At 35.4% G+C, this 20,883-nt stretch overlaps 1 long non-coding RNA gene across 1 annotated transcript in view; it reads right to left on the reverse strand.

Annotated features, from left to right (window-relative positions):
* Positions 1-20,883, reverse strand: part of LOC143694404 (uncharacterized) — a 90,461-nt gene that overhangs the window by 20,217 nt on the left and 49,361 nt on the right. The gene's annotated exons all lie outside the window — the stretch shown is intronic.

Below are 20,883 nucleotides of genomic sequence, written 5' to 3' on the forward strand. Positions count from 1 at the left end.
TGTGCCCATAACCACATGCAATACTTTATGTACTGATATTTGTTGACAGTAAGATCATGCTATGGCAGATATCTGAAAATAACTGATGGGAAAATTACAAAGACAAATGGATCATAGCTTCTCTCTTGAGGTGTTTGTTAGAAACTGCAGTTCCTTTGCTATACCTTTTCTCCTTTTTGCTTTCTTCTTGCAAGTTCTCCCAAATCACTAATCAATGTCTCAGGCCTTACATGTTTCATCCAAGACAAATAGAAAGGGAGGAAAACAGCATTTCTTATACCAAATGGCCACTGAAAGATTTTGCAGTGAACCATCAAAACAGTTTACATCCACTGTTTCAGGAGACCATGATTTATGCAATGTTTCAAAACCTGTCTCCAGAAGTGTTGTTCTTCACACTCAGTATCCCTTTAGGATATAGTGAAGTCATTGAATTCATTGCCAGACTTCAGCCATATGAAAAATGACACATTTTTTCTTTTAATTGCCTCTCTAATTTAGATATTCCAAATGTTTAAAATCTCTTTATTTTTATGTAGAAGAAACCATACAGACATGCAAAGAAAAGCATGTAAATATTTGTATTCTTCCAACTATTCCACTGACAAGAAGAAATGAAAATCAAAGTTGCTAACTATAAGAAGAAAAGGAATAATTTTAAAGTGATGCATTGAGGTTTTTTGGAATGCATGTTTGAAATCCTAAAAACTGTTCTTAAGAGAATCTCAGTGATCTAGAAATCACTCTGAAAAAGCTGCTATTCTTTGAATGCTATCTCACTCTTTGGTGTGTAGTAATTGAACTAATAGAAAGTTTTATTCAATCTTAGAGAAACCTAACCCAGCTTGAAATTAGTTTTTGATCATAATTCCTTCTTGGAGAAATCAATACAAAGGTAGTAAGCATTGTGTCCCTTCCACAAGTATTTAAAATGCTGTATTCCTGCTGTATAATAGCCTATTTCATATCAATATAATCTGAGCTACAAAAAGTCAGCTAATCCCATTTTGGATAATGAAGCTATGCTCTGAACACTTCAGAGCTATCAGTCAGACACAGTATGTTTGATACAGTTATGTTTCCACGATCTTCTGAACGCTCGAGGGTCTAGAATATAGATGAAAGTTACAGAGCAAACAAATAATAAAATCAAAGTTAAAAGTGGGGACTGAAGTGGTAAATCAGCTAGATGCCCTTTATCTCTGGAGATCAGTGTTCCAATTCTGCGTCAGGACCCATAGTGAAAATAATTTTAATGGCTTCATTCTGATCCCCTGAGTGCAGTTTATCCATATTACAGATTTCACTGTACCATTAGGAATGACATATATTTTTCTCCTAAAGAAAGATGTGGAACAGGAGTAACAGGGGATACTTCACAGACCAGGATTGATGTATGTTGGCAAAGCAATGTGTGAAAACTGTGGGCTCATAATAGCCAGGGGATTAAGTGGGGATTAAGGTGCAGTGAAAGGGGCTATTGAGAACTCTGAATGACCCCTCTCTGCACAATAGTGCTAATATTCAGGCCTTAGCTTTGTGAACACAATTTTTATCAGTATAGTTATTAACTGTAATGTATTAATATATATATGAAGATTGGGAGTTGTAGTAGCTTATCTCTTACAAGGCTGGGTGCTGCAAATAAAAAAAAGTGAAAACTTTTCACTTTTTCTGATCTAAAAGTGTAATAAAAACAATAGTAGGTTGCATTTTAGAGACATTGCAATAACAATAGTAAACTAGTATGCTTGTAGAGTTTATTCAGTATTTTTTATGAAAGCTGTAGAGAGTTGAGGCTCATAAACATGAAGAGCAGCTTGATTTATCAGAGGTAATAATCCAAACCATTTTTAGTGTTATGTTCTTGGTCAGTGTTTTATGCATCACAGAGTGGGTTTGGAGTTTATTTCTCCTTTCTTTTTGTCTCATAATTTAGCTCAAATCTAATCTCCTTGTACCAGATTTTTCACCCCCATGAGTTGTTTCTATTGTTCTTCAGATTATAATTAATGTAGCTGTCCTTTACAGTCACATTTACTCTCACTTCATCTGGAAATGTCTAAATGATAGTGTTGATCCATTTATGAATATCAGTGGATCCATTTCCTGAATATAACTTCAGGAATTCCCAGAAGCTGAGTTTTTTAAAGCAATTGCCTCCAAATTAGTACCTTGAATGTCACTGGTACTGTCTTGCCCGAGAGACCCTCCAACATTGCATTCAGCTAAAAGGAATAAAAAAATGCATGAACTGACACTGTCAACAAGAGCATCTTTGTAATATTATCTGTGTTTTGTCAGTTACTCCCTCACTTTTCTGGCCCTTCTGTGAATAAATGATTTTTTGGGAGCTGCAGAAAAGATCCTCTGATCAAAACTGCAGCAGTGAAGCACTGAATGTCCCTCTCCAGTCCAGCAAGGTGCTTTACATCAGCTAGAAAATTATTCATGGTGGACCGCAAAGGGAAACAGGGAGAACTATAGCAAGTTCCCACTACTGTTATGTCTCATCTCGAGTTTGTAAGCCACTTGGCTTGCAGAGACCCTTAACTAGGTAAAAACCAGCCTGAAAACCCTTGCAGAAGCTGTAATTTTTTGCATTTCTTGAAATGAATAACGTATGCTATACGAAGGAGTTCATCAAAAAACCACTGTTTTGGTTTTTCTACAAAAAAGCTTGAGAAATCCTCTGCATGTGTAGGTAAAAAGAGTTTTGGTATATTACCTATTTGGTCATAAACTCAAGAATAAATACTGACCCTATAGAACATAATAAAGTTCTAACCCTGGCCTCCATGGGCCAAGACTTAGTGCTCTGAAAGCTGGAGCTGCTACGTTGGAGCACTGGCTAAAGGTTAATTTGGGTGAAAGCTTTTTAAAATCTTATCCCATCCACCATTCTGAAGCATCACTTAGCTTCAAGTTGGGAAAGATTCAAAGAATAATTTGCTTTTACTTTTATGGGCAAATAGGAGATAAGAGTTACAGGACTGTAGAGCACTTGGAAAGGAGAGCAACAGGGAAGGAGAGCAACGATGGAAGGAAAGATGGAGGAGGAAGAAGGGGGGACTATTGATTTCCAGGTCCAGGATGTGCTGGACTTGGATGAATCTGGGCATGAGCAACAGAAGTTGAACTTTTTCCTGTCCTTCAACTTCTACACCCAACGTGCTTTTAGAAAATAAAATCAATTTACTTGAGGAAAGAAAAGGATTAATTGAGCAAGTCTGTTAAAGGAATCAATTTCTTTTTTATATGCTTTAAACCAAAATATTCTCCATAAGCCCTTCAGTACTCTGAAACAAACAACCGATAAAGGAAAAAAAGCTTTTAAAATGAAATATTTTCCTTGGCATCAAGTTTTCACACAAAGTGTGCTTCTGCTGAAATACCAGCTGTGAAATGTGTTCCATGAAGTCAAGAGAAAGCCTTAATCTTCCAGTTGTTGGCATTTTACTTATGCATTCAGCATATGTTATTATCATTCCTCTTGTTATTACAGAACATGGTTTCAAAACTAGCTTTGTCTTTGTTCAATGACAATGGTTATGGACAAATTAGAGTTTAAAAATGCATTCTTGTCTTGTATTTGAAATTCCAAGACAGTTTTTCATGCAGCAAGGAATTTCAAAAGCTACTTGGAAAAAAGCATAGGAAAAAATACATATAGTTACAAAAGTACCATACTATGCTTTTATATAGGTATATACTTTGGTTATTTTCAGTAGATTACTGCAAAATTCTTGCAATGTAACCTTAGCATAACATTAATTTTGCTCTAAGAATAAAATGCAGCAGAAAGTGTAAAAGGGAAAAAAAGCAGATGCACTTTTTGCTAATCCCAGGCTAATGTGTGTGCTCTCATGAAAACCACAAATAGTTTAAGGACTTGACATTAAACCAAGGGAAATTTGTAGATACTGACCAGCCGTGGTTTCATTCCATCTAGAAATTTAAAGTAAATTTATGACAAATCTAATCCTAAACCACAAATTCATCCTTATTGCAGATCTATCGATGCCAGGGATCTTGGAGAAATTAGATAATTAGGATATTATTCATTTAATTCCACAGGGAATGGCTATCAAGCTGCTTCCATCATTCTCCCATTCAAAAGAAAGAATTCAATTTTTTTCCACAATCAGTAAAATATCTTACACTTGTCTGAAGCATCAGAATTAGGAACTGTTATGGAATGTTAGTTCCTGTAAGATGAAATAAAAATTTGTCACAATGGCTTATCTGTGGGAGAGCTCTTCTCTAACAATTGCCGTAGAATGCAAAGTCAGTTTACTGTCCTGTGCATGGATATGGATTGGAACACTGTGCAACTTGGAGAAAGGCTGTCTCCCAGTGTAACTCAAATGATAATATGTTTAGGTGATTACAGATAACTCATAAGACAACCTATTGTGAGGTTTCAGGCAACCTTTGCAGTCTTATAGAATCTACTTATACACCAATGTACTCCAGTCAGATACTGACATACTTCAGCGCTCATGCATGCTCCTGCTCCCAACCAATTACAATTTGCCCTTGAGATACTGCCTAAGAAGGATAACTGCATGTACTGGATGTGATGAGCAATAAGGCTATATTTCTCTCTACCATATACACAGAGAATTTTTTAAAAGGTCATTAAAATCTGTGAAGAAAAAATTGAAAAGTCAGGATCCAGGAAAAAGAGATATACAAGTCAAAGCAAAATTAATGGTATTTTTTTCTTTTTCTCCTGCACGCTTCTATAAGGTTCCCAAAAAAAAAGAAAAAAACAAATAAGCCCCCACCAAACCTCAAATGGTATTACACTGAATTTATAAGAAAAAATAAAAGTACATCACTTTAGAATCTAAAGGTCTATTTTCTAAAAAAAACCATTCTGACTAACACTATGGCCAGTTGCCTACAATAATGGAAATTTCTGTAGCCAGAGTAAACTCTGCTGCTAAGGTTACTTGTCTTCACTGCTGCAATGTTTCATCAGAAATAATTTTATGACAGGGAAGTTCAAGGATGAATTCAGGTTTTTACACCCTCTTGGTCATTGATTCTGTGAGAAAAAATAATCCACTGAAGTTTACAATTGTTTTGCATTCTCCAAGTTTGCAGTGCCTGCATAGAGCTTTGACTCCACACCCAAACTTCAATGTATGCTGTAATATGACTTGCATCTACCTGTAAGGATGTGTTTGTGCCTGTGAAGACATGACAATTAAATAACAGTACTCAAGGTGACATCCACTACTGCAGGCTTGCATCCCAGTCATGTACTTCATTGCACAGTGTCTGGAGGAGTAGTTGTTATTTTAGTTCTAATTAACTAATTCTCCTTCCCTCCTTATTGTCACAACAAATTGTTTACAGACCTTCTAAATAGTCTTTCTATAACAAAAGTAGGCAAATATGCAGGAATGTCTGCAAAACACTTAAAATATAAATTTTGAAGAGGGAAGATGTCAAAATTATTATAGAAAATGGGTTTAGTTTGAGTGAAGTTGTCCCATCTGCCAGCATTTTCACTCATTACCTGTAATTGACTGACTGAGGTGGAAAGGACAGGCAGATTGAGGAGAGGTGAGTGCTGTTGTAGTGGATTGACCTTGGCTAGACAGCATGTGCCAACCAAGCCTCTGTATCACTCTCCACTGGACAGAGGAAAGAAAATAAGATGGAAAGCAGCTAGTAGGCTGAGATAAGACAGTTTACTAAAGTGAAAAAAATAAGAAAAGCAAAGCTTTGCCTGCTCAGGAACAGAGGGGGAAAAAATTAATCTTTACTTCCTATTACTGACCAATGCTCACACACTTCCCAGGAAGTAGGGCTCCAGCACACTAGCAGTGGCTTCAGAAAGCAACCACTGCAAAAGAACAATAACCCTCACCCCCTATTCCTCCTTGCTCCCTTAACTTCTATATCTGAGCTGACATCACCTGGTATGGAATATCCGTGGTTAATTTGGGTCAGCTGGCCTGCTTGTGTCCCCTCCCAGGATTTTACCCACTCCCAGCACCTTGATGGGGGTGGGAATGTTAGAGAAACAGCTCTGATGCTGTTGTCAAGAGAGGCTCCAGGTGGGGCTCTGGTGTTCCCCAGCTGCAGTGTAGGGAATATTTTGTACAGCCAGTCCTGTCTGAACAGACTCAAGAGCTACTGCACGAACTATTTCCTGTTTGATCTGCTCAAGACCCTGTTGTTGCTCAAGGCCAGCCTCAGAATGGTTTTTCTTCCAGGTCATCCAGCCAGCAGCAGCCCACCACAGCTGTTCAAAACTCATTTAATTGACTGTCTCTGAGAACAAGAATGGCAATGACTGTTGCCTAACTGATTTTCATGCTTTTTAAAGAAGGTTCCTGCTTAGGATGCAACTCTTGACTATGGACTTTCACCTGAGTTGAAGAGGTTCCTGCTCAGGATATGTATAGATTATTTTGGATGCCCATCTGGTATGATGTAAAATCTTCTTGGAGACCAGCTTAGCACAGAGTAAACCGTATGATGCAAAGGCAAATTTAAAACACTTGGAAAATTGTAATTGAGGTCAGGAGTAATACGGTTGTGTAGTCATGGTCAGTAGCTTTTTGAAGATATTTACATGGTTTAGTTTCAGACAGGTAAATAAAGGCACTTATTTCAAGAGATTTATTTCCCTAGATGTTCTATAATCAATGGACCTAAATAGATCAGATGCAGAAAGATTAAGTTAGTTGCTAGCATAGCACAGCTAGGTTTCACAGTGTGTTATTCAAGGTGGAGTTTGCTCCAGTCTCCTCTAGGTAAAATTCCTTGGTTTTATATTGATCTCTCAGAGTTTCTGTGTTTTGTTATTCTTCTGTCTGTGTTAGCCTTTCTTCAAAGAGTATTTGCTATCTTACTGTAGCAGAAATGCTGTGTGCATCCATGCTTGTATCATTTGTAAGAGTAGTCATCTTCCTTTTGAATGCTTTAAAAATTTAAAATGTGATAGACTAAATGTAATATTCATAAGGAAAATGGAAATTTTAAAATAATTTCTGGGTAGATGCCTATGTATTGCCAACAAAACAAAGAAAATTATAGCACTGAAGAGAAAAAGAGAAATCACATATATGCAAGGACGATACTCTATCAAAGAAGAATAATTCACTTTGTCCTACCTTGGGGTTAAATGCTCACTGCTGCTTGGGAAAGCTTGTGTTTCTTTTCTGCTGTGTATGTCTGTGAATGTTTTATGAACCTAACTGTGCTTAGGAATCAAGTTTCTTAGACAGACACAGTTTATTCAGAAGAATAGAGGTACAGCAGAAAGCTATTGATTTCTCAGGACTCTACGCCTTGTGAAAAATTAAGCAGACATTCCTACCAAATCAATTGTATTACCCTTGCTGTTTCAGGACTTCTTCAGGACACTCATAGCCTGTTTTCTGTGCAAAATTGTCTGTACCATCATTTCTTTCATAAAAGCTGATTTCTGCTGTCTCCTTTGTCTATGATCATTCCAGAGTTTCTGAGTATGCATACACACATGTCTCTGTGTAGGAGTTGTGATGTTTATGAGGAATAAAGAGGCTGAATTCCCAAGTTTAACAAATTTAGAGGAGTGAAAAATTCAAGAATCTTTGTCATAAAGATGAAGTCTTCTTTAACTGATGGAACTGAAAATGCAAATTTTATACTTTTCCACAATGCTTAAATGCTGTTTGAAAAGAAACAGTACTAGATTATTGTCCTTTTGGTCTCCACTACCAAGGGTTTCTCTCTTGAAACCATCATTAAAGCTATCAGGTACAAGTACTAAGTCTTGGTAAGATTTCTTGTATCCAAAGCAGAAACTTGCTGCAGTTGCTTATTTAAATAAAATAAAGACATTTTATTTAGCAAGTGACAGCTATACAGCTTTCAGTCGGGAAATTTGCTTTATAGACATGAGCAATTATTTGTTCCACATGAACATTGTTTGTAGCTTGTCTCCTCTTTCAAACTTACTTTTTTTTTTTAAATTGCTTTTATTTTCCATCATAGTAATTCACTTCTAGCTTTCATGAACTTGAGAAAGCCTGGGTGTTTTTGCTTTTGAAATAACTTCATCAAGTTAACAAGAGTAAATTTTCCATGAAAAGATTCTGTTAACCTTTCTATGTGTTTAATACCTTTTGCAACTGTGTAACAAGGTTTTATACATCCTCATTTCTCACTTTGCTAAGACTAATGATGCTTCCTGTTTGATAATATATATTGAATAGATCCTTCCTCTAGTGAAAAATTAATAGAATTACTAGCAACTATCAATGATGAAACATTGACAAGGAAAGGCCTATTTATTTTGCAGTTAGATTTTACAGTTTCATTTTCTAATCACGAAGGGATTTGTTTCTGTATGTTAGCCATTACTCTAGGGCATATATCTGAGCACATGCTGAGGACTGGTTCCCCTACAAGTCTGGTATAACACAATGAAAATGATCAGAATCTTCTTTCTGCAGAAGTCTATGAGAGGTTGCCTGAGTAAAAATGAGCATTTGTGACAATTCTGGGGTACGTGACAGAAGTAGGAACACATGCAACCAATACAGAGAGTTAAACTCTTGTCAAATCAGGCTTTCCTGCACTTTTGGGAAGGTTCATGAGCCCAAGAAAAATTACAGCTTTTTACGCTATGAACAATAAACCTCTAAACATGATCAGGTTTGTTTTGATAAATGACAGAAGTTCCCAGGGGGAGATTCAAATGCATGGTAAGAGAAGTCCAGGCTGACACATCTTTATCTCAGGTGACTTCTTGGGTGTTTGAAATTTTTACATAAATTTCTGTAAGGTGCCAGTGTACAAGTTCTGGGGTTTGAACTAAACTGCTTGGTTTTTTAAACACCTATTTTCACAAAAGGGATGAATGATTTTCCATCTCTGTAATTTACCATGTAATTTAAATTGTTATCAAGAGCTGAACCATTCTGCTCACCAATATCCAAGTATTCCTGTTAAAGATAATTTTTAAAGAGCTTTGGAATCAATCTGGATGAAAGTGGCTCTGTAAATGGAAACTTTTGTAATTATAAACAATGAAATGTTTTTGTTTAATGAGTCCCTGAACTAAAAAAAAAAATAAAATAAAAAAAAAATATTGTGAAATAGGGTTTTGGTGAGAAAAGACCAGAATGATCCAGGAAAGAGAAGCTGAAATGTAAGAGTGTAAGGTCCTGGACTGTTAGGTTGTATGCCAGGACTTGAGAAATTGTCTTAATATGTCTGGAGTACTTTTACTTAAGATACATAATGTATGCATATGTGTGCATTTGTATTCTGTTTGTATTTATATGAACTACTAACAGAAACAGGTGAGAAACTTCAAAATATAAGTAAAAAGAGCAGATGAGATATTCTCATTGATGGTTTGTTCAAGGAATTTAAAATTGAAAATGTCATAGTCCAGAAGCTATTTGGTAGCCTTCACGATATTAAAAAAAAACCCCAAACATTAATAAATAGACAAGAAGGTTTAAATTGGAGAATGTCTTCCCTCCGAATGGAATCAGAGATTTCAGGTAAGGAAAACAAAGGTTTTAATAGGAGCTGCTCTGAAATGCAGTTACTGAGAGGTTTTAATGACCTGTGTTTGGGGTTTTTTTACATTTGTTTCACTGTAAAATGGCAATTGAATTTTAAATTTGAATCCAACAGGTGTTTCATCTTAAATTAAGTTTAACTATTTCTTGAAATTACCCCAGGCTGCACAGAATTTGAGTTTTTCAGAGCAGATAAGGAAGATCAATTTGATATCATCTTTTCTAGGTTCTCTACAATAGTATTGACACATAATCTGTTGAAAGTGTGGGTCTTTCTTTGGAGATGATTCTACAGCCATTCAAAAACAAGGACTTAAATAATAATATAAATAGTAGCAGCAATTATAGTAGTAATAAGAGTAACAACAACAACAGCAATAATAATATTATTGATAATAATAATCAGTAAATTAATTATTTAATCATAACTATTTGAAGTATCAAAGATTCGCAGATTCCAGATCATAGGGAAATATATATTACAAAACCAAGTTTGAACTAAGTACTCACAGTATTCTATCAAGAATGACTTTTTCTAGTTTTTGCACATTGTCTTTTAAATGAGAAGGGTTATGACATGATTGGCTTAGACTGACAAAAGATACTTATTTTAATTAGCTGATGGCTTAAAGAATCTGAGTGATATCATGTTTTCAACAAAGTCAGTCTTGACACATCTTCATCCTGTTCTCTGCTATTTGCTAAATGATACTTCCCCAGTAGCAGTCCCTGTGGAGCCACACTGAATACAACCAGAAGTACAGAAGCACAATGACAAAGAAGGGCCATTTCCTTGGACATTTTAACTTAATTTGATGATGCTAAGGAATTTATAAGAAATTAGAAGAGTGCAATTTATAGAAAGGAACAACTGGGATGTAGAAGGAAGAAAACTTTAAAAGTCATGAAGTGTAGAAAGCTGATTAAAAAATTAAAAACACTAAACACATTGCTGATAATGAATCACAAATTTAAGCTGCTGTTTAAAAGAAGAATAGATAAATAATAATCCTCTATTTCTGTAGGTCTACTAAATGGAAAGGGTAAATTTGTTAAAAAATTGATGCAGAGCTGGCAGATGTATTTGCTAACTACATCTGGACCACATGAAAAAAACCTAGTATGTTTTATTTAACCTTAAGGGAATGATGAACTACGTTTCAGCCTATTAGAAACTGAAGAGATTTTAACAGCTGCTAAGCATAAACATGAGACTCAACTTTAAAATATCTGAGTCATGTTAATTTTTAATATTCTTCAGGTATTTGAAATATTCCAGAATAAAGGAGTAATGATATGGAAGTGACAGACAGCAGTAAGGGCAGGCAGAATAACCAAGGTATTAACAGGCTTCTTAGTCTGATGCCTATCTGGATAAAATAATAGAAGAGATAATATATTAACCAGTTAATAAAGAATGAGAGAATATAAGTATAATTAATACTAGTCAAAATGACTTTATGAAAATAAAGCTTGTCAGACAAATCCAACTTTTTATGGGCTTACATATTTAGCAGATAAAGATATTGCTGAAAACTGAATATGTTTAGATTTCTGTAAAAATTTTTACTTTAACCATCTGACATTCAAATTTTTTAAAATTACCTTTAGACTCAATCACAATAAAGTACATGCCAAACAGAATAAAAATTGATGGATCTCCAAAAGTAGCTGTCATTAAAGACTCATCACTGAATGAGAATGTTGTCAGAGGAGCTGATATTCAATCTGACACGACTCAATATTTTTTTTTCTTTTTCCAGGATCTAGGAATAAATATGAAATTGCTGCTGAAAAAAAATATATAAGAGGCAAGAAGAATTGCAGATAACAGTGAGGGGCAGGCTTACACTAGAGAGGTGTAGCACTGAGGAGCCTGGGGTTACTCGAATGGCAGAGCTGTGAGTCTCTAACAAGGGATTCATGCCACTGCCCCATTCTCTAGTGCTGCAGAAAGGTGTCTGAAAAGCCCTGAGGCCAAAAGACTCTGCAGGCAATAATGGAAACTCAGCTCAAAGTGAAAAGGTGCTATGGCCAAAAAGCATCTGAAATTATCATACTGAAAAGCAAGGAGGTGGTGAATTAATCACAGCTAATGTGTTCAGAAGAATATTCCTGTTGGTGTTTTTTATCAGGTATTTAAAAGCAGAAGAGCAAACGCAGGAGTTACAAAATTATTCTGCGGACTAAAAGTGTAACAACTAAATGTGTATAAATTCTCAAAAATAATTACAAAAGAGAACTTCTAGGCAAGGAAAATGTACCTTCAACAAGACAGCAAAGAAGCAGTGATTATTAAATCAGAAAAATTCAGACAACCAAAGGTAGATTTAACCAGTTGTTCTAAAAAGAATAGTTGCTCCATCTCAAAATTATTTGCTTCAAAACTGGCAGGATATGTAAGAAGGCATAGATTTTATTATTAGACACCCAAATCTATTAGAAAAAGCAGACAAGTATTAACTTACCAAATCCAAACGTGGTTAAAAAACCCAAAAAAGCATTTTGCTGGAACTACTGTCACTTTTTCAATTGTTATTTCATAAGCATTAAAGAAAGATGGCTGTATTCTCACATGGATTTTTCCAGTGGAAACTGATCGAATCCTTTGCATAAAAATGCATCTATTAACTTCCTGGAGTCTGTCTTTCATGTCACTCTGTACCTCTGCAGTTACTGCATCAGCTGATGGATTCTTTTTGCAATGAGGCTTTTTAAAATTTTTCTTGATACATGTTGGTACTATGTCCATTCTTTTTGCCAAGGCAGAGCACATTGTTAAAGTCATGTTACACATTAACACGTTGTTCAATTGTCACCTAACTTTGGATAAGCAAAACTAAATCCTTCTATATACTCAGGTATGCACTGCTATTATTAGACTCTAATGTTTTATATGGAAATATCTTTTGTATTAGCATTTGAATAAACAGTTTGATAAATTAGGGTAAAGGTATTTTCCTTCAGGAAAAAGTAGAGTAAACTATGCCTTGAAGTTTTGTACTAAGAGAAACTACTTATACCTACGAAGAATCAATTTAAAATCAATGTATTTAAAAATAAACATTGTTTTGTCTTTTTGCCCTAGTTTGAATTTTCCTTGAAATGCAGTTTCAGATAATAGTCTGCCATAGTCCAAATTTCATGATGTGCTCCCAAAGTACAGAAGAAAATAATAAACATCTCAAAGAATGGAAAATACAATTCAGACTTTATTTCTTCCACAAATATTAATGTTAAGGTGAATGAGTTAATGTGCTTGAAGAGTAAACCCCTCACCACAGGTCCATCAAGAGGAAGATATTGACTCACAAAATTCTAAACATTTCATTTTAAATTGTTCTATTTTATAAATTTTCATCACTTCCAAGTAATGTCCTTATAGGTTCTGAAGAGTCCTATGGAGTTGGAGACAACAGCTGGGACACAGCCTCTAGATATCTTTGCTTGTGAGGTTTTGTAATTCAGATACATCTGATCAATTCCAGGAGCAAATATGTAATCATAAGAGAGATGCAGGACATGCTTGTGTGTGCTGGACTGCTATAAATTCTTTAGGTGTGTTTTGTGGCCAGCAGTGGAGATGGGAATCTGGCATGTCTGTATGTAAATCCAGGTCCATTTTTCTTTTCCCTTATCTTTTCCATCTGCAGCTCTTTCATTCTAACCCTGCAGTTGTTCGTCATCCTGTCCTGAGACAGTTGGGCAGCTGTGCTTATTCTGCAATGGTTTCTGAGCATGTGCTCTACAGAGCATTTATGCCAGCAGTTTCTAGCTCTGTTCACTTTGAAAATGGTCTTTCTGACATTGACCTTCAACTTCAATGTGTCTTTGATGCCTAAGTTTGGTGTGCAGGTGATTTCTGACCCTCTGATAGCTTACTTGGCATGGAAAGAGCTTTAGTGCCTAAGGTTCCTGTGATAGAAGCCTGAAAACCTACACTGATTGTCTAGATATGAACCTGCAAACCAGAAGCCAAAATCAGTCCAGGATGAATGGCAGCATTTCTTCCAACAGCTGGAGAACCTGCAAGGGAAAACTGGTGGCTATTTCCCTCCCAGCACTGCAGTTACAGGTGGGGACCAAGCCAAGGCCAAACATTAGCTCCAAATGTGGGAAGAGCAGCAAGTAAAAGAGTGTAGTCAGGAGATTACAATAATATGATTCCTTGGTTTTCAGAACTGTTAGAATCTGCTTTGGTGGCAAAGGAACTATCCCAGAGCCTGCTGAGTGGTGTCTGCATGGCACCACCCTTTACTCCAAGAGCCTGAGGCAGAGACTCCATTTTCCCTAACATTAGACATTTAGGCTCCTTTTATAATCAAAGAGAAATGGATCTGCCTGGAGTGAGAATCATCTGATCTATTTTAAATAGCAGATTTACAACAGAAAAATGTCACATAGAAGTATTTTTTTTTATTTCAACAGACTCTGTAGCAAGTCTAGACAAAATGCAGACAAAATACCCACATTTGTTGAGATAAATTTGAAGACACTTGAGAAAGTTAGTAGCTGCTAGGTTAAGACTGAATTGGAGTGAAGAATAATTGAAATCTAGGTTTAAGGGGCCAAATTTCAGCTACAACCCATTAAACACAAGCAATTTCTTTATAGCTTCTGCATTCCAGATGTTGCAGCTAGAAGAAGAATGAAAAGATTTTAATAGCAGAAAACAGAGAAGTGTAAGCCCAGCATCTATGTATCTGAGTAATAAAATAATAAGAATAATAAAATAAAATAATAATAAATAAAATAATATAATAAAATAAAAAATAATAAAATAAAAGAAAGTAATACACAGTCTATCCAAAGAAGTAATTAAAAAAAACCCAAAACTATTTAAATATATGATGTTTCTGACACGAGTCTCTACTGCTTGCCAACCATCTTCCTTAAGCATGCAGCTCAGAGGGAGCTGCAATTCATCACTAATTTTATAAATACTTAACTTGTGATAAGCTTTGACAAATCTCATCTAAATTATTGCCATTCTTATCCCACAAGAAACCTTTGTTCCAGAGTTGCTTACAAGTCTGCTTTAATAGCATTTAAAGAAAATAAAATGTCTGTATTGCACAGAGACCAAAAGTTATTTTCTACAGCCAATGAAAAAAAAAATCTGAAAAAAATTCTTCATGTTGTTGTATGTATAAACATGCACTCACAAACATAGGCTCACACACATGAGTAAAAAAGGCCATGAATGATTTAAAATTAAGACATAGAACTTGAAATTCAAAATAGAGCCGTGTTCAGCTAAGGAGAAACAATGCGCTATGAGCAGTGGTAAAAGAAATGCTGTTGCATAAATTATGTATTACCAATGGATTGAAAATAACAGAGGTATAATAGTTCCTGGATATATTTAGAGGAGAAAGCAAAGTTATCCATTAACAAATTGCTTTTTATAATTATATGTTCTTTAAAAGTCTGGGGGTAGACTTTATGAATGTTAATTAATACATAATGCAGTACTTTTCAGTCTGCTATCTATTTCCACAAACATTTCTATCACATGAATAAGATAATTGAGGAAAACTTCATTAAAAATTATAACCATAAATACATTAATAAATGGAACAGAATTTACTAGTTCAATGGCAGTAGATATAATTCTGTCCATTTCTGTAGCACTTCCATCTTGAAGTGCTTTATGAACCAATTCTGGAATCACTTCAGAATTTGGACCTCTATTTGACTCAAAGCATTTGTCCAGCACTACTACACATCTCCAGTTTTTTAGCTGGAGAAAGGATAGAGTAATGGTCATCTTGGAGTAACAAACTGAGACACCTGACATGGATAATGTTGTTTAGTTTTGATTTGTGATAACAATGATGCTTGCAGTGGAGATTTGTTTCAGTTAAGTCATTCTTGACTAGAATGGGATTAGAAACAGAATGATGACAACTCAGGTGAAACACAGGTACTTCTGAGGCACCCCAGAAAGAAATAAAAAACATACAGTGCTGTCCAATACATTGACCAGTCCAAGAAGTTGACATAAGGAAACTGTTTTAAATCCCATTTCTCTTTGGGGTTCAGGCACCTGAATCAGAGTTTCTCAAAGGTGTTAAATTCTTCCCAAGACTCCCAACACAAAACACTATCCTGGCCTTCAGCATTTCAATTTCTATTTCACAACAGCTTGCCTAGAGGAAACAGTGCTCAGTCTAGAAATGAGTGATTCAGATTAACTACTCTCTGAGGATCCAAGATGCTCCTATTTGAAATTCATATCCATGCACTCTTCTCACTTTGTACTTAACTTTACTACAACCAGCCACAAGCAGTGCTGAGTAGTAGGTATCTGCAGTCTGTGTTCTTCATAGCATCCCTTAAAACCAGTGCAAATATTTCATTGAACCAGTCTAAAATATAGACAGAGGAAACAGTAATGTCTGTGTACTTTGGGTTAGGATGCTTCTGTGAAAGTGAAAATTATTAACAGTCATTGTATAAAATACAAATGCGTAGCAAATTATTAGCAAAGTCTTTCTGATGCTGTCCTGATTTAGTTTGTTTTCAGTAAAACATTAATTTGTTTTCTGATATGAAATGCCTTAGCTTTTCTTGAATTCAGCTCTTGATTGGTTTTTCAATCCCCTGTCAGAAGGAAGGCAGATAATATTCTGTGGCATATCTCACAGAGTAGGTGCTTAATTGGCCAAAGCTCCTTGTGAGGATGAAAAGTTATTTTATCAGTTGATTCACCAAACAAATAGGGAATAATCTCTGAGATTCAGCTTCAACTGAACCTATGACATGGCAGTGGGAGATTTGGAGAGCAATCTGCACCTTCAGCATCTGATGCTTTTTTAGAACAACTTCTATCCAACTTGCTAGTTCAGAAAAATATGTTCATATCTACAATATGTCCCATAATGTATTAATTAAACCATACTATTAGGAAGGACACAGTACTCCAAAACATCAGCTGTCCTTTTCTGCTGCTGTAAAGAAGCTACAGCAGCAAGTTTTTTATTCCCTGCAGTACCTGAAAGCTTAGCAGTTATAAAAAGGTCAGCAGCAAACTCCTGAAAGGATTTTGTTTATTGCTGCCTAGATACCCTATGGGGACTTTATTTTGATAGGTCTGTAAGTAAATTAAATGGTCTATTTGCATATTGTTACAGAAGTGTAAACCTTTTATAGTGTTTAATAAAGATTTACACAATACTATAAACTTGATATATACCCTATGCTTGTATAATTGAGACATGCTAGACAAACTGCACTCATGGTATCCATTTCTTTCATTATTTATGATTTTGAGTAACACCATTAGTAGCGAACATATGTTGTTGTAAAACATTTGGTAATATTCTTCCCTCCCTCACACTTCTAGAGCTCAATCTCATTGAAATTCACTTATTCTATCACTCATGACATTTGTTGAGGCAAACACAGGGAGAGGGTAATAGTCACCTGAGAAACCTGTAACCTGAGGAAGTGCCCTGGACTTTTATTGCCTTTGTAAGGGTTTGATTGTTTATCATGGCAGAAACATTGATTTCTGAAGAAGCAATTACAATGACAAAATTACATTACAGCAAGAGCTTACAATTGCTGCTGCAAATTAACCATGTAAGTAGAAATATCAAAACTGGGGATAAGTGTAGACTGTTGTTCACTTTATGTTCAATTATTTTAGGATGTACATCTCAATCCAGGACAATTAGATCATGAACATCCAGATGCAGAAATGTCAAAACCAGATGATTATATGCCAATACAGAGATTTATTATATGTATCATTGATAAACATAGTTCTCTTCTGGGAGAAGAGAGGGAAAAAACCACTGTAAATATAGATAATATCAGAAGAGAAAGTGGTCCCAAAAAACAAAACAAAACAAAAAATCATAACAGGAGAAAAATACTTTGGTAGTACATTAATGGCAGTGACCATTAAAAAAAAAAAAAGCCCAAGCAACATTTAACCAAAACAACCTATTTGAATTTATTGGCAAGACCACTACCTCCACATACTAAGTTACTTCCTGACAATCTATACTGATAATATAAGTGGGGTTAAAGTATGAATGCTGCATGGATGTAGACTTACAGCAATGCTTGATGTCTAGGTATACAGCTAAGCAGGCAGAGATTACAAAATTTTGAGCAGTCTTTCAACTGGTCATAATGTTTTTAGTCTTTGTGAACAAAGGGTCTCCTGACTTCCTTGGGTTTCGTCTTCAAATCTCTAATATGGTGGTGATAACAAATTTCATATGACTTGCTCAATGATGCTGAATTTATGGAGAGGTACTCAGAGTGATTTGTGCCATAAAGATGTCATATAAACCAAGACTATGATTCAGACTCAAAATTAAAGATTTAACTTTCCAAAATAATGCTAGAATTTTGGTGTTAAATTTTTTCACAAACATCTGCTTTATTTTTATGGAATTGAAGAAAGTCTGTACTCCTACCTTCTGGTGATATATTTCTGTTATGTCTTGAAAAGTGCTTCATGCTCCTAAGTGCAGCTGTGTGTGCTGTAAAATAAGGTAAAATGAGCTGCTGGTGTTTGCTGAGATATATAATGTTTGAGACTGAGACCTCCTACATTTCTGAGTCAAAAGAAAACCTCATTTGAGTTTTGTTTTTATGAGATCTTTCTGAATACATAAGCTGTTTGTTTTTTGCAAATCCAAAACTATGGATGTAAGCTACCTAAAGGAAGCGTCTCTGATTAGAAACATAAAGAAATTTTAATCTCTTTGTATTTCTAAAGCATTCATTACTCTCTTATCAAGGCTGCATCTGAGTGATAAGAGAATTAATTTTATATTTCACAAAGTATATAAAGGCTTTTTTTAGAGTCTTCTCTTTGAAGTTTTCTGAAACAAAATAAAATCCCTCCTTAGAAAAGAAGAAGTGAAGAGGTCAGTTTTGTTCATTTCCAAATTACTACTGTTACCACCTGCTGAACTACTGCTGTTTATAGAGCTACCCTAACTACCCCAACTGTGGTTTCAATTACTTTGTATGTTATAAATGTCAAGGGAAAGCAAAAGGGACATGCATTTTTTAACAAATGACTCTCTCCTTACTAATGCCATTTTTTAATTCAGCATTTGAGAGCATTCATTGAACTTTTGAAGTTCTCCAAAAGGGCTGTTTATGAGCTTTCAGGCTTCATCTGCCTTCCTACTTTTACAATCCTCTATAAATGACATGCCATCTATATGTGTAGAAGTGAGAAGTGACTTGAATTAATTAACTGTTAATATTTAGGTGGTCATTGACACCTGATGAAGGGGATATGGCCATATTTTATGGGAGTAAAGATTTCTTAAATGCCTGACTGTTTTTCAGGAGCTGAACTGATGAAGCTGCTGGTTGGCACCGCACTTTTCATTCCTTGTGGAGAATGAAAACCTGAAAGAAATATAACGTAGTGCTGGTGGTGAATGATTCATAAGTGTTTGTTGGACACCGTGCCTTCCTATTCTTTTATTTCTCTTTTTCATTTGCTGTTTTATTACAATCTTGGCTTTTCTTCCAGCAGTTTGGTTGGCACCCTTTCTTGCCCTTGCTGTGAATGAGCACAGGAGGTACATTGAGATTACTCTGGCTAGTTCTGAGACTAATAGCGAACTTAAAGAAAAATAAAACACATAGGATATTGGTTTTATTTTTTGATTCACAAGAGAATTGTGATTAAAAAACCCTCAAATATTAACTTGTCATATCATTGCTTTAAAAACTCAATAAATTCTAAGTCAAATCTGCATTTATCTAAATTGCTTTATTCAGACAGGGAATTACCATGAATAAGGGTAAGGGAGGAATATGTTTGAGCCTCAAAATGCACAAATAATTCCTTTTTTGGTGGAAATGGATTTGAATATGAGGTTAAATTTGAAATAATGTAACCTTTTAAAAATCTATGTTCTTACTTTTTATTGCAATTTACGGCTGGCAAGAGTCCTGAAATTGCTGAAAAATCCAAGCTTCAGTTTCAATAAAAAATATGTCCTGTTTATAGTTATTACTCGTTTTAGCCTACCTATTACACACAAAAAAAAATAGACTGAAAGGTCAAATGAAAAATAAATTATCCAAAATGACTGGTTCAGCATGTTGTTATTATTTACTCAGCAAATGCCTGCCTGGGTTTTGTTTTTTCCCCTTTATTCAACATTTCTTGAGCAATTGGCAGATTAGAAATATTTTTTTCCTTATCTGAGCAAATCTATAAACTACTAAAACAGTTCTCCAGATGTCAAACTCTTTCCATGTTCACAACACTTAAGTTGGCAAAATTATGGTTTTCTGCCTGGTACAAAAGGTCATGAAGATGTACTAGTGAATAAGGTGGCAGAAGATCTTCATCTTATAAGGATCTGCACAGTTATAAATGTCCAAGAAATGATGTTTTGATTAGAAAAGAGCTCTTAAAGATTAAGGAATTGTTTTTGAAACATCCTCCAATGAGTGATGTGAGAGGATTTAAAGTAGATGCTCTTCATGGTGAAATTGTCAGCCTTTGACATACAACTTCTTTATAATTATAAAGGGATTAGGGAGATGGCTGTCCTTTAAAAAAATGGAAAAAGGAAAAAAAGGTTTTACCAATTTTAAAGTGTCAATCTCTCATTTGAAGAATGTATTAACCTTGAAAATTCACCTGAAATCATAGTAAAACAAGACTCTAAGACTACTACATACTTTTTTCCTCCAAGGAATGTTTGTTTCATGATCACTTGATCAGGAAAGATCTGTGCCACTTCCTGGTTTTTTAAGACCCTAGCCATAACAATTTGATGAAATCTGTATGTTTTACAATTATTTCTGGGAAGATAAAGGGAATCCCATTTGTTACAGTGTTTCTCCCTTTTCTGCTCTCATCTTTTACCTCTGCAGACCTTGCTAGCTATCCTTTGCTTCCCAACACACCAGCCTCAATGCCCAAGCCTAGTTCTGTCCATCTCAACACATTCTTGTCTCCCCCATCCTCACCTTTCTGTCTCTTCATGCCAAAAAGCAGTTTCCTCTCTTAAGCATCCACTGCCAGCAGTAGGTTACTCAGAGTGTGGAAGAAACTTCTTGCCCCCTGACCATTCTGGCAGAATGAGACAGTGAAGGAGATCCAGGCCTCCTGCTTGCTGCCTTGGGATGGAGAATACAAAGTCCTGCTGACAGCTTGTCACAAGGGAGCTGTGCAGGACTTGAGGGTACTTGGTGAGGGCGTCTCTGCACAGAGTAATGATCTCCAAGACTGATGTGGTCTCACTGTGTTTGTTAACTTCACTTTTAAAGGTTTCTTCCAGTCATACAGTTTATACAGGAGAAAATCCCCCAGCATTACATGTCTATCAAATGATACTTT

This window comes from Agelaius phoeniceus, chromosome 6 (assembly GCF_051311805.1).
Source record: "Agelaius phoeniceus isolate bAgePho1 chromosome 6, bAgePho1.hap1, whole genome shotgun sequence".
Classification (NCBI taxonomy): domain Eukaryota; kingdom Metazoa; phylum Chordata; class Aves; order Passeriformes; family Icteridae; genus Agelaius; species Agelaius phoeniceus.